Here is a 12,391-nt window from a genome sequence, read left to right as displayed (position 1 = left end):
GAAATGGAACCAGCCTAGATGTCCCTCAACTGATGAGTGGATAATGAAGATGTGGCACATTTATACAATGGAGTTCTACTCAGTGGTAAAGAAAAATGAAGTTATGAAATTTGCAGAAAAATGGATGGATCTGGAAAGGATTATACTAAGTGAGGTAAGCCAGGCCCAGAAAGCCAAGCACCACATGTTCTCCCTTATATGTGGATCCTAGCTACAGATGATTGGGCTTCTGTGTGAGAAGGAAAATACTTAGTAGCAGAGGCCAGCAAATTAAAAAGGAGATATAAAGGGAAGAGAAAGGAAGGGAGGAGGGTACTTAATAGGTTAGTATTGCTTATATGTAACTACAATGATTGTGATGGGGAGGTAATATGATGGAGAATGGAATTTCAAAGGGGAAAGTGCGGGGGTGGGGGAGGGAGGGTATTACCATGGGATATTTTTTATAATCATGGAAAATGTTAATAAAAATTGTGAAAAGAAAAAAATTACAGAGAAATTTAAAATAAAGTTATAAAGAAGGGAAAAAAATATTTTATCAGACTGGCGTGGTGGCGCACGCCTTTAATCTCAGCACTCGGGAGACAGAGGTAAGAGGATTGCCTTGAGTTCGAGGCCACCCTGAGACTATATAGTGAATTCCAGGTCAGCCTCAGCTAGAGTGAGACTGTACCTTAAAAAACAAACAAATATATATATATATATATATAATTTATTTATTTACTTATTTGAGAGAAACACACACACACAGAAAGAGGGAGAGAGAAAGAGAGAGAGAGGATGGGCTCACTAGGGCCTCCAGTCACTACAAACAAATTCCAGACACTGACCAGGTATGGTGGCTCATGCCTTTAATTCCAGCAATTGGGAGGCATAGGTAGGAGGATCACTGTGACTTAGAGCCACCCTGAGACTACGGAGTTAATTCCAGATCAGCCTGGGCTAGAGTGAGACCCTACCTCAAAAAAAAAAAAAAAAAAAAAAAAAAAAAGAATTACAAACATAAGCCTTTGTAGTGGCTCACACATATAAACCCAACACTGGGGAGGCTGAGGTAGGAAGATCACAATGAGTTCAAGGCCAGCTTGTACTAAGAGTAAATTTCAAGTCAGAGTGGGCTAAAGTGAGACCCTGCCTCACAAAGCAAACAATAAGCCGGGTGCCATGGTGCACATCTTTAATCCCAGCACTTGGGAGGCAGAGTTAGGAGGATCGCCATGAATTCATGGCCACCCTGACACTTCATAGTGAATTCCAGGTCAGCCTGAGCTAAAGCAAGACCCTACCTCGAAAAACCAAAATAAAGAAATAAATAAAATATTTTTAAAGCTTCTGTATGGCAAAGAACACTGTGAATAGAGCAAAGAGGCAACCTACAGAATGGGAGAAAATCTTGGCCAGCTATACATCTGACAGAGGATTCATATCTAGGATATACAAAGAACTCAAAAAATTAAATAATAAGAAATCAAACAATCCAGTTAAAAAATGGGCTATGGAACTAGAGAGTGCTCAAAAGAAATACAGATGGCATACAAACATCTAAAATAAATGTTCTATACCTCTAGTTATCAGGGAAATGCAGACTAAAACTACATTGAGATTCCATCTCACTCTTGTCAGATTGGCTACCATCATGAAAACAAATGACCGTAAATGCTGGCGAGGATGCAGAAAGAGTGGAACCCTTCTACACTGTTGGTGGGAATGTAAACTGGTCCAGCCACTGTGGAAATCAGTGTGGAGGTTCCTGACACAGCTAAAAACAGATCTACCATATGACCCAGCTATAACACTCCTAGGCATATATCCTAAGGACTCATCTCACTACCTTAGAGATACTTGCTCAACCATGTTTATTGCACTCTATTCACAATAGCTAGGAAATGGAACCAGCCTAGATGTCCCTCAACTGATGAGTAGATAATGAAGATGTGGCACATTAACACAATGGAGTTCTTCACATGGGTAAAGAAAAATGAAATTATGAAATTTGCATAAAAATGGATGGATCTGGAAAGGATTATACTTAGTGAGGTAACCCAGTCCCACAAAGCCAAATGTCGCGTGTTCTCTCTCATATGTGGATCCTAGCTACACATGATTGGACTTCTGTGTGAGTAGGAAGAAAACTCAGTAGCAGAGGCCAGTAAGCTAGAAAGGAAATATAAAGGGAATAGAAAGGAAGGGAGAGGGGTACTTAATAGGATGATATGGTATATATGTAAATAGAAGAACAGATTAATGGGGGTGAAAAGGCCTAAGTGAAGTCAGGGGAAGTGACTGAGAAAGGTGGAGGGAGGGCTAATCAAAATCTAAGGGGAAAGCCGGGCGTGGTGGCGCACGCCTTTAATCCCAACACTCGGGAGGCAGAGGTAGGAGAATTGCCATGAGTTCGAGGCCACCCTAAGACTACATAGTGAATTCCAGGTCAGCCTGAGCTAGAGCAAGACCCTACCTCAGAAAACCAAAAAAAAAAAAAAAAATCTAAGAGGATATAAATAAATCATATGGAAACCTACTTTTTTGGACAATGGAACACTCAGGAATATATATATATATATATATATATATATATATATATATATATATGTATATATATATATATATATATACACACACACACACACACACACACACATATATATGTATATATATATATATACACACACACATATATATATATATATGGATGGATGGATGTAAGTATGTATGTGTGTGTATATATATATATATATATATATATATATATATATATATATATATATAAATACATATTGTGGTGGTTTGATTCAGGTGTCCCCCATAAACTTAGGTGTTCTGAATGCTAGGTTCCCAGCTGATGGATATTTGGGAATTAATGCCTCCTGGAGGGAGTGTATTGTTGGGGGCGGGCTTATGGGCTTTATAGCCAGTTTCCCCATGCCAGTGTTTGGCACACCCTCCTGTTGCTGTGGTCCATCTTATGTTGGCCAGGGGGTGATGTCCACCTTCTGCTCATGCCATCGTTTTCCCCTACCATCGTGAAGATTCCCCTCGAGCCTGTAAGCCAAAATAAATCTCTTTTTCCCAGAAGCTACTCTTATTGGGTGATTTCTACCAGCAAGGCGAACCGGACTGCAACACATATATATATATATTTTTCACTGCTTACTATCTGGGTCTTAAATTCAATCTTTGTAAGAGAAAATTGGATTAGTCTGGTTAATTATTGTCATTCCTATTGAATCATCATTTACCAACAGGACAGTTGGCCTATGACTGGACTTGCTTAGGTCAGCTGGACGTGTCAAAGGTGACACAGTGCTGTGGTAGAGAACAAAGATGTAGCTCAGCTGGTGGCATGCTTGCCTAGCGTACACAAAGCTCTAGGTTGGATCCCCAGCACTGAGTGAGAACCAGGTGTGGGGACACATCCCTGTCATCTGGACATTCAGGAGGTAGAGGCAGCAGGATCTGAAGTTCAAGGTCATTTTAAGCTATATAGAAAGTTCCAGGCCAATCTAGGTTACATGAAACCGTCACAAAAAGTGAACTCAAATGGGGCTGTGAGAAGTGAGGGGCTCTAGCACCGAGAGTATCATGATTAGCACCTTGGCCTGATCCAAGGAGCGGCAAAGGGGACTAAAGCTGGGATGTGACAACGATGGCTGTGCCAGGATGAATCACTGAGATTTCTTTCAGAAGGACAGTACTTCTGTACTGTTCAGATTCCTTTCGTAATCTCTCTACCTTTTTTTTTGTTTTTTTTTGGCTTTTCGAGGTAGGGTCTAGCCCAGGCTGACCTGGATATCACTATGGAGTCTCAGGGTGGCCTCAAATTCAAAGCAATCCTCCTACCTCTACCTCCCAAGTGCTGGGATTAAAGGTGTGCACCACCACTCCTGGCTTTTCTTTTCTTTTATTTCTTTACTTTTCTTTACTATGTCACTATGTAGTCTGGTTTACGTGGGTTCTAGAGACTCAACCTGCACCAAGCCTTGCCTTTAAATAAAATATTTTTTTAAGTTTATTTATTTATTATTTGAGAGAGAAAAAGATACAGAGAGGAAGGGAGGGAGGGAAAGAGAGGGAGAGAATGGGCATGCCAGGACCTCTAGCCATTGCAAACAGACTCCAGACACATGTGCCACCTTGTGCATCTGGCTTACGTAACTACTAAGGAATCAAACATGGGTCCTTAGGTTTTGCAGGCAAGCGCCTTAACCACTAAGCAATCTCTCCAGCCCTCAACAACATATTTTTTAAAAAGAGGAAAAAAATATTTTACAGCTGGAGAGATAATAAAGCCAGATACACAAAGTGGTGTTTGCATCAGAAATTTGTTAACAGTGGCAAAAGGCCCTGGCACAACCATTCCATCCCCTTTCTCTCTCTCTCCCTTTATCTCTCTTTGATTAAGTAAAATTTTTTATTTTATTTTATTTATTTGAAGGAAGAGAGAGAATGGGTACACCAGGACCTCCAGCTCCTGCAAAGGGATTCCAGATGCATGCACCCCTTTGAACATCTGGCTCCACGTGATTACTGGGGAACTGGACTGGGGTCCTTAGGCTCTTAAGGCAAATGTCTTACCAGCTAAGCCATTGCTCCAGCCTTTAAATTTTTTTTAATTAGAGGAATACTTATTTAACGACACTTCAAAGTTTAAAGAACATTATCCCTCAGAAATGTAAGCTGCTAAGAAACCTTCTGGCAGGCAATTATGGTCAAGATAATTGGAGAAGTCGCTATTCAACTAGGAACAGAAATTCAACATAGAGAAGAGAAATTCACTTGACCCTGACTAGGAAGTTGAGCTACTTTTTACATACAAGGAGCACACAGGAGCATGAGTGAAGCCCAAATTCTTTTTCTCCTGTTTGCTTGCCCCACTGAAACATAAACCCATTTAGTAGCCATGGCTTCAAAGCATGTACTGCAAGATGACTAGATAGTATGTACTGTAAAAACGGAGGTGATATTGGAAAGAAAGACTTGACTTTTAGTATGTCATTAGTTGTGAGTTAATCATGGGAGAGGGCTCAGCCATACTAAACTGTCTTCTGTTCAAATGAATCTGTTTGCAGAGTGGCAAGGGCGAAAGTCTTTCTGTTGGCATAGGTTTTTTTTTTTTTTTTATTGAGGAGGAGGAATGCATGGAAATAGCCACAGTTCTTTCAGAACTAATTCTGTTTCTCAATAAGAAGCTGCATTCCTCTTTGAGCCAATCAATGGGTCTTGCCATTGTCTCCAAGCTGAACACTTCCACTGGCCGCCAGTTCCAGGGATGCAGGAAATATTTTGCTCTCTGCTGATTGTACTCCTGCAAAGTTGCAACAATGCCACCCCTCCTGGAAGGTAACTTGTCCAGCACCTACATCCTCAGCTACTAAGTGTACGGTGCAGCCAGTAATCATGACTCCAGCTTCCAGGACTTGCTCCTGAGCATTTGAACCCTTAAGTGATGGCAGTGAGCATGGGTGGATATTGAGCATTTTCCTCTGGTGGGGAAACCAGCCCTTTCTGCTTTCTCTAAGTTCTCCCTGCAGCTTTGCTGGAGATAACTACAACAATCTGTACCAAGCTACCTGGGTCCCAATTACAGTTCAAGGTTCGATCCTGTTGCAGATATCAAAACAAATTTATTTTTATTTATTTGAGAGAGAGGCAGATAGAGAGAAAGAATTTTTTTGTTTTGTTTTGTTTTTCGAGGTAGGGTCTCACTCTAGCCCCAGGCTGACCTGGAATTCACTATATAGTCTCAGGGTGGCCTTGAACTCATGGCGATCCTCCTACCTCTGCCTCCCGAGTGATGGGATTAAAGGCGTGTGCTACCACACCCGGCGAAAGAATAATTTTTGTTTTGTTTTGTTTTTCAAGGTAGACCTGGAATTTACCATGTATGTACTTCCAGGGTGGCTTTGAACTCTTAGTGATCCTCCTACCTCTGCCTCCTGAGTGCTGGGGTTAAAGGTGTCCGCCACCACGCCTGGTTTAAATTTAAAAAAAAAAATTTAAGTTTTTAAAATATTTTATTTTGGGGCTGGAGAGGTGGCTCAGGGGTTAAAGGCATTTACTTTCAAAACCCAATGGCAGCCAAAGGAAGGACAGGATTCCTTAAAATGAGCTCTTCTGGTCACAAAATGGCTTGGATATCCATGACCTTGCAGTGCCTGGTACTACCCATACAAGACTAGTATAATAGGAGGAAAAGATGATGATGGCAAAATAAAACAGAGACTAAGAGGGGGAGCGGATATGATGGAGATTGGAGTTGTGAAGGGGAAAGTGGGGGGGATTATCCTGGTTTATTGTCTATAATTATGGGACTTGTCAACAATAATAATAATAATAAACCTGATGGCTTGGCCTGGGTTCAATTCCCCAGTACCCACATAAAACCAGATGCACAAAGTGGCACATGCATTTGGAGTTTGTTTACAGTGGATCGAGGCCCTGGTGCACCCATACACACTCTATCTCTGCTTGGTTTTCTCTGTCTCTCTCTCTCTCTCTCTCTCTTATAAACAAATAAAAATAAATAATTTTATATAAAAGGGTTTTGAGCTGGGGAAATGGCTTAGCAGTTAAGACACTTGCCTGTAAAGCCAAAGGACTTGGGTTCGATTCCCCAGGACTCATGTAAGCCAAATGCTCAAGGAGGCACATGGGTCTGGAGTTCATTTGCTGCAGCTGGAGGCCCTGGTGTGCCCATTCTCTTTCTCCATCTCTGCTTCTCTCTCTCTCTTAAATAAATAAATGTTTTGCCTGGTGTGGTGGTACAGGCCTTTAATCCTAGCACTTGGGAGGCAGAGGTAGGAAGATCACCATGAGTTCCAGGCCACCCTGAGAAGATGGTGGATTCCAGATCAATGTATGCTAGAGTGAAACTCTACCTTGAAAAAAAAAAACGAAAACAAAAAAATACTAAAGTTCTTTTAAAGGTTGTAAAAATTTTTAGAGAACAAAAAAGAAGCAATATTTGCACATGGTTTCTAAGTAGTGCCAGTCAGCTGAGGGCTGAAAGGATGGCGTTCTGACGGTTGGCTCCTCCCTCCACATTCAGGCCCACTGCCCCTAAATATAAAACTGTTAGAAGATCGTGGGACTTTTAATCTATTTTCAGCTTTATCTATTTTTCCCTTTATGAAATCACTGACTGGATTAAGAAAGACTTGGACATTGAGCTGACATTCACAAAGTATGGAGAGTTTACAAGGAAACATTTGCACCATTTTAGCCTTGACAGCCATGCCTAACATGCCTGTCATTACTGCAAACCGGGTGTGGACACCAGTAATCCCAGCACTTGGGACAGGGAAGCAGGAGGATCAGGAGTTCAACTTGAGATTCAGCCTCATAAAAGGAAACAAAACCAACAAAGGCACAAACATTACTCACTGCCCAGCCATTGTTCTCATCAATAGCTTCCTCACTTTCACACAGCTAGTAAATGATGGCCTGAATTGATTACCAAAAGCTTCCTGGAAATCTATACGTGTCCCAATTCTGAATGCCACTTATGTCAGAATGTTTTATATATTATTTTTATTGACAACGTCCATAATTGTAAACAATATCCCATGGTAATTCCCTCCCTCTCCCCACTTTCCCCTTTGAAACTCCACTCTCCATCATATCCCCTCCCCCTCTCAGTCTCTCTTTTATATTGATGTCATGATCTTTCCTCCTATCATAATGGTCTTGTGTAGGTAGTGTCAGGCACTGTGAGGTCATGGATATCCAGGCCATTTTGTGACTGGAGGAGCACGTTGTCAGGAGTCCTATCCTTTCCTAGGCTCTTACATTCTTTCTGCCACCTCTTCCACAATGGACCCTGAGCCTTGGAAGGTGTGATAGAGATACTGCAGTGCTGAGCACTCCTGTCACTTCTTCTTAGCACCATGATGCCTTCTGAGTCATCCCAAGGTCACTGCCATCTGAAAATAGAAGGTTCTCTACCAAAAGTGAGAGCAGCATTGATATATGGGTATGAACATTAAGAGGCCTTACTGGGCAGTTTAGTAAGAACAGTATATATTTTTAGCCAGACAGAACATTATACCCCTAGGGCTCATGACTACCCCTGTTGTAGGTTTTCAGTATCAAGTATGTATTCCCTCCCATGGAGCCAGCCTCCAGTCAAATTAGAGGGCTGTTGTTTTCTCCCATAACAAACGTGCCATTATTGCACCAGTTGGCTCATTTGGTCTGGCTGGCCAAATATAAGGCTTGCAGTGTCCACTGTTGGGTATCTTCACTGGTGATTTCTTGCTCTCCCATTAAATTGCAAGCAGCGTAGCCTTTTCCATCTTTCTGTCAGCTGGTCTACATGGAGGAGGTTTTCTGCTCAGCTCCAGCAGGGTTTCTCAGTGACCATGCAGCCCAAGTATGTGGAGTCTTCAGCAATAGGGTCTTACCATCTATTTCTTGTGGGAAACCAAAGGCCTCGGCAATGTTATGTCAGAATTTTGAAGAGCTCCAGAGAGAGACAAAGAGAGGAAAAGTGAAAGAGATTGAGGAGAAGGCAGATAGAGAATGGGCATGCAAGCACCTCCAGCCACTGCAAATGAACTCCAGATGCATGTTCCACTGTGGTGGTGTGATTCAGGTGTCCCCCATAAACTTAGGTGTTGTGAATGCTAGCTCCCCAGCTGATGGATATTTGGGAATTAATGCCTCCTGGAGGGAGTGTACTGTTGGGGACAGGCTTATGGGCTTTATAGCCAGTTTCCCCATGCCAGTGTTTGGCACACCCTCCTGTTGCTGTAGTCCACCTTATGTTGACCAGGGGGTGATGTCCACCCTCTGCTCATGCCATCATTTTCCCCTGCCATCATGAAGCTTCCCCTCGAGCCTGTAAGCCAAAATAAATCTCTTTTTCCCAGAAGCTGCTCTTGGTTGGGTGATTTCTAACAGCAATGCGAACCCGACTACAACAGTAAAGTGGTACCGAGGAGTGGGGTTGCTGCTAGGCACCTGACTGTGTGTGGCTTCGGCCTTTTGGAGCTGATTTTCAAGAGGAATGTGGAAGGAGTTGAAACTTTGGCCTAAGAGATGCCTTGCAGTGCTGTAACTACAGCTTGATGGACTGTTCTGGTCTGAGCTGCAAGACCCGAATGCAGTAAGAACTATGGACTGTGAGGTTTGGCTCATGAGGGTGAGAAAGAGCTGTGCTTGGACTGGGCTGGCAGTTTGTGTGAGAAGCTTGCTCTTATGCCCGTGTCCTGAGAAGTTGTGCAGGGTTGCTTTGCATAGAAACGAACTGGTGTGTGCAGAGGGATATGGCACAGAAAGAAAAACCTTTGGGTGAACTGTTGCCCATTCAACTGCAACTGAGAGATTACAACCTTTGAGACTAGGCTAGCTGACCAGCACTGGGGCAACAAGAATGTACTCTTTTGAAAGGGCCTGAGTGCTCAAGGAGTGTCCTGTTCTTCAAAGTCTGCTTTATTCCCCCCTGGATTAACAAATTGGCACCCTACCTGTTATCGTGGAGTATAAGAAATGTTGGAAAGAGGGTCATTGAGTTTGCAACACGGTCTTGTGTTTTGGAAATGGCCATGGGCAGTGTGAAGCGGGTTTGCTGGTTGCCTGCATAGAGAGACCCCATGGGGCCATGAGGATGAACCGTGGCTTGCAGTGGAGACCCAGTGGAGATGCCGGGACCATGAGATGGCTGCCGAGGAGCTGCCGGCCCCAATGAAGTATTCCAGGACTGTGAGTAGCCTAGCTGGAGGGGTGGAATTGGAACTCCAGAGACTTGTTGCTGGTTAGAATTATCGGACTTGGAGATTTGTCACTGGCTAGAGTTGCTGGACTTGAAGCTACAGAGTTTGATGTTGCCCTGGTTGTTTTAAATCTTGTGTTGGTTGAATGTTTCTTTGCTATGCTCAATGCCATCTAATGCAGTGTGAATATTTATTCTGTGCCATTATGGGTTTTTTGAGATTATTTTTGGTATTACGGCTCAGTTAAAAGATCTTGAACTATGGGGATGTATGAACATCATTGGGATTGATAAAAACTATGGGAACTTTTAAAATGAGATGAATGCATTGCATTTTACATCATGTATGATTATCAGTTTATGGGGGCCAGGGGCAGAATGTGGTGGTTTGATTCAGGTGTCCCCCATAAACTTAGGTGTTGTGAATGCTAGCTCCCCAGCTGATGGATATTTGGGAATTAATGCCTCCTGGAGGGAGTGTATTGTTGGGGACGGGCTTATGGGCTTTATAGCCAGTTTCCTCATGCACACCCTCCTGTTGCTGTAGTCCACCTTATGTTGGCCAGGGAGTGATGTCCACCCTCTGCTCATGCCATCGTTTTCCCCTGCCATCATGAAGCTTCCCCTCGAGCCTATAAGCCAAAATAAATCTCTTTTTCCCAGAAGCTGCTCTTGGTTGGGTGATTTCTAACAGCAATGCGAACCGGACTGCAACATCCACCTTCTACATCTGGCTTATGTGGTTCCTGGGGAATTGAACTTGGGTCCTTAGACTTCACAGGCAAGCGACTTAATCGGTAAGCCATCTCTCCAACCCTCCAGGTTTTTTTTCTAAATTATTTTTATTTATTTGAGAGAGTCAGAGAGAGAGAGACAGAGACAGAGAGAATGGGCACGCTAGGGCCTCCAGCCACTGCAAACAAACTCCAGATGGATGAGCCACCTTGTGCATCTGGCTTATGTGAGGCCTGGAGAGTCATACGAGGATCCTTTGGGTTCACTGTCACACACACACTTGGGAGACAGAGGTAGGAGAATCACTGTTTGTTCAAGGCCACCCTAAGACTACATAGTGAATTTCAGGTTACCTGGGCTGGAGTGAAACCCTACATCGACGACCCCCTGAAAAAAAAATCATAGCAGGGTTGGAGAGATAGCTCAGTGATTAAGGCACTTGCTGGAGAGCCTAATGACCTGGGTTTGATTCCCCAGTACCTATGTAAAGCCAAATGCACAAGGTGGTGCATGCATCTGCAGTTGGTTTGCAGTGGCTGGAGTCTCTGACGCACCTATTCTCTCTATTTCTCTAGCTGGCTCTTTCTCTCTCTCAAAATAATAATAATAATAATAGCAGCCAAGAGTGGTGGTACTGGCCAATGCCTTTAATCCCAGCACTTGGGAGGCTGAGGTAGGAGGATGGCTGTGGGCTCCAGGCCACCAGAGACTACATAGGGAATTACGGGTCAGCAAGAGCTAGAGAGAGAGAGACCCTACCTCAAAAAACAAAAACAAATAAAAATACTTGTGCCGGGAATGCTTGTTTGTGAGTCCCTTAATTATTGTGCCTTTGATCATCTAACCAGTCTTTGAGGCCTCCTCTTTTTTTTTTTTTTTTTTTCCTCGAGGTAGAGTTTCACTCTAGCTCAGGCTGACCTGGAATTCACTATGTAGTTTCAGGGTGGCCTCTAACTCATGGTGATCCTCCTACCTCTGCCTCCCGAGTGCTGGGATTAAAGGTGCCACCACGCTCGGCTTCTTCTTTTCTAAATATATTTATTTATTTATTTGAGAGAAGGAGAATGGGCACACCAGGGCCTCCATCCAGCCACTGCAAAAGAACTCCAGATGCATGCGCTCCCTTGTGCATCTGGCTTACGGGGGGGGGGGGGGTGCTGGAGAGTCGAACCCGAACCGGGATCCTCTGGCTTTGCAGGCAAAACGCCTTAACCACTAAACCCATCTCTCCAGCCCGTTTCTTTTTCTCTCCTTCTCTTTTTGACAGTGTCATGTAGCCCAGGCTGGCCTGTCGGGCCCCTTCCACGAGTCCTGACTGCAGCCTCAGCTCCCCGCGGTGGGGAGGCGCTCTCCCCGACCCCAGCCCCGAGCCCCGAGCCCCGAGCCCCGAGCCCCGAGCCCCGAGCCCCGAGCCCCGAGCCCCGAGCCCCGAGCCCCGGGCGGCGTCGCTCGGCGGCTCCCCGCGCTGACTCGGCTCTTCCGGCCCGCGGCGTCGCGGTCATGGCGGCGCGTCACGGCCCAGGAACGCCGGAACCGCCGGCGTCGGGGCCCCGGCAAACAGGGCTGCATCCGGCGCCCGGCGTGACTCAGCCGCCCGCGGCGCATCACCTCCTGCCCTGACCCCGGCGGCCGCCCGCGGACCCTTCTGGAAGGCCGCGACGGGACCCGGCAGCTGGCGAGAGATGGACTCCGAGCTCCGGCGCCTGGGCCCTGGGCGGCTCTTCTGCGCGCACTGAGCCTTCGCGGCCTCCGTAGGGACCATAGGCGGGCAGGAAAGCTCCGAAATGACGCTTGCTCTTGGGTCACCCCAGAGTCATCTCATCGGCCCCGATTCGCACTTGGTACCTGCATGAAATAGGAGCCACATGTTGATATTGCTGGCATAACCTGGCACGTTGTAGGGATTCAGCGATCACTTATTTTGTGGTTACACCTATCTAAACG

Source organism: Jaculus jaculus, chromosome 3, assembly GCF_020740685.1.
Source record: "Jaculus jaculus isolate mJacJac1 chromosome 3, mJacJac1.mat.Y.cur, whole genome shotgun sequence".
Taxonomy (NCBI): domain Eukaryota; kingdom Metazoa; phylum Chordata; class Mammalia; order Rodentia; family Dipodidae; genus Jaculus; species Jaculus jaculus.
Note: the sequence above shows the minus strand (reverse complement) of the source record.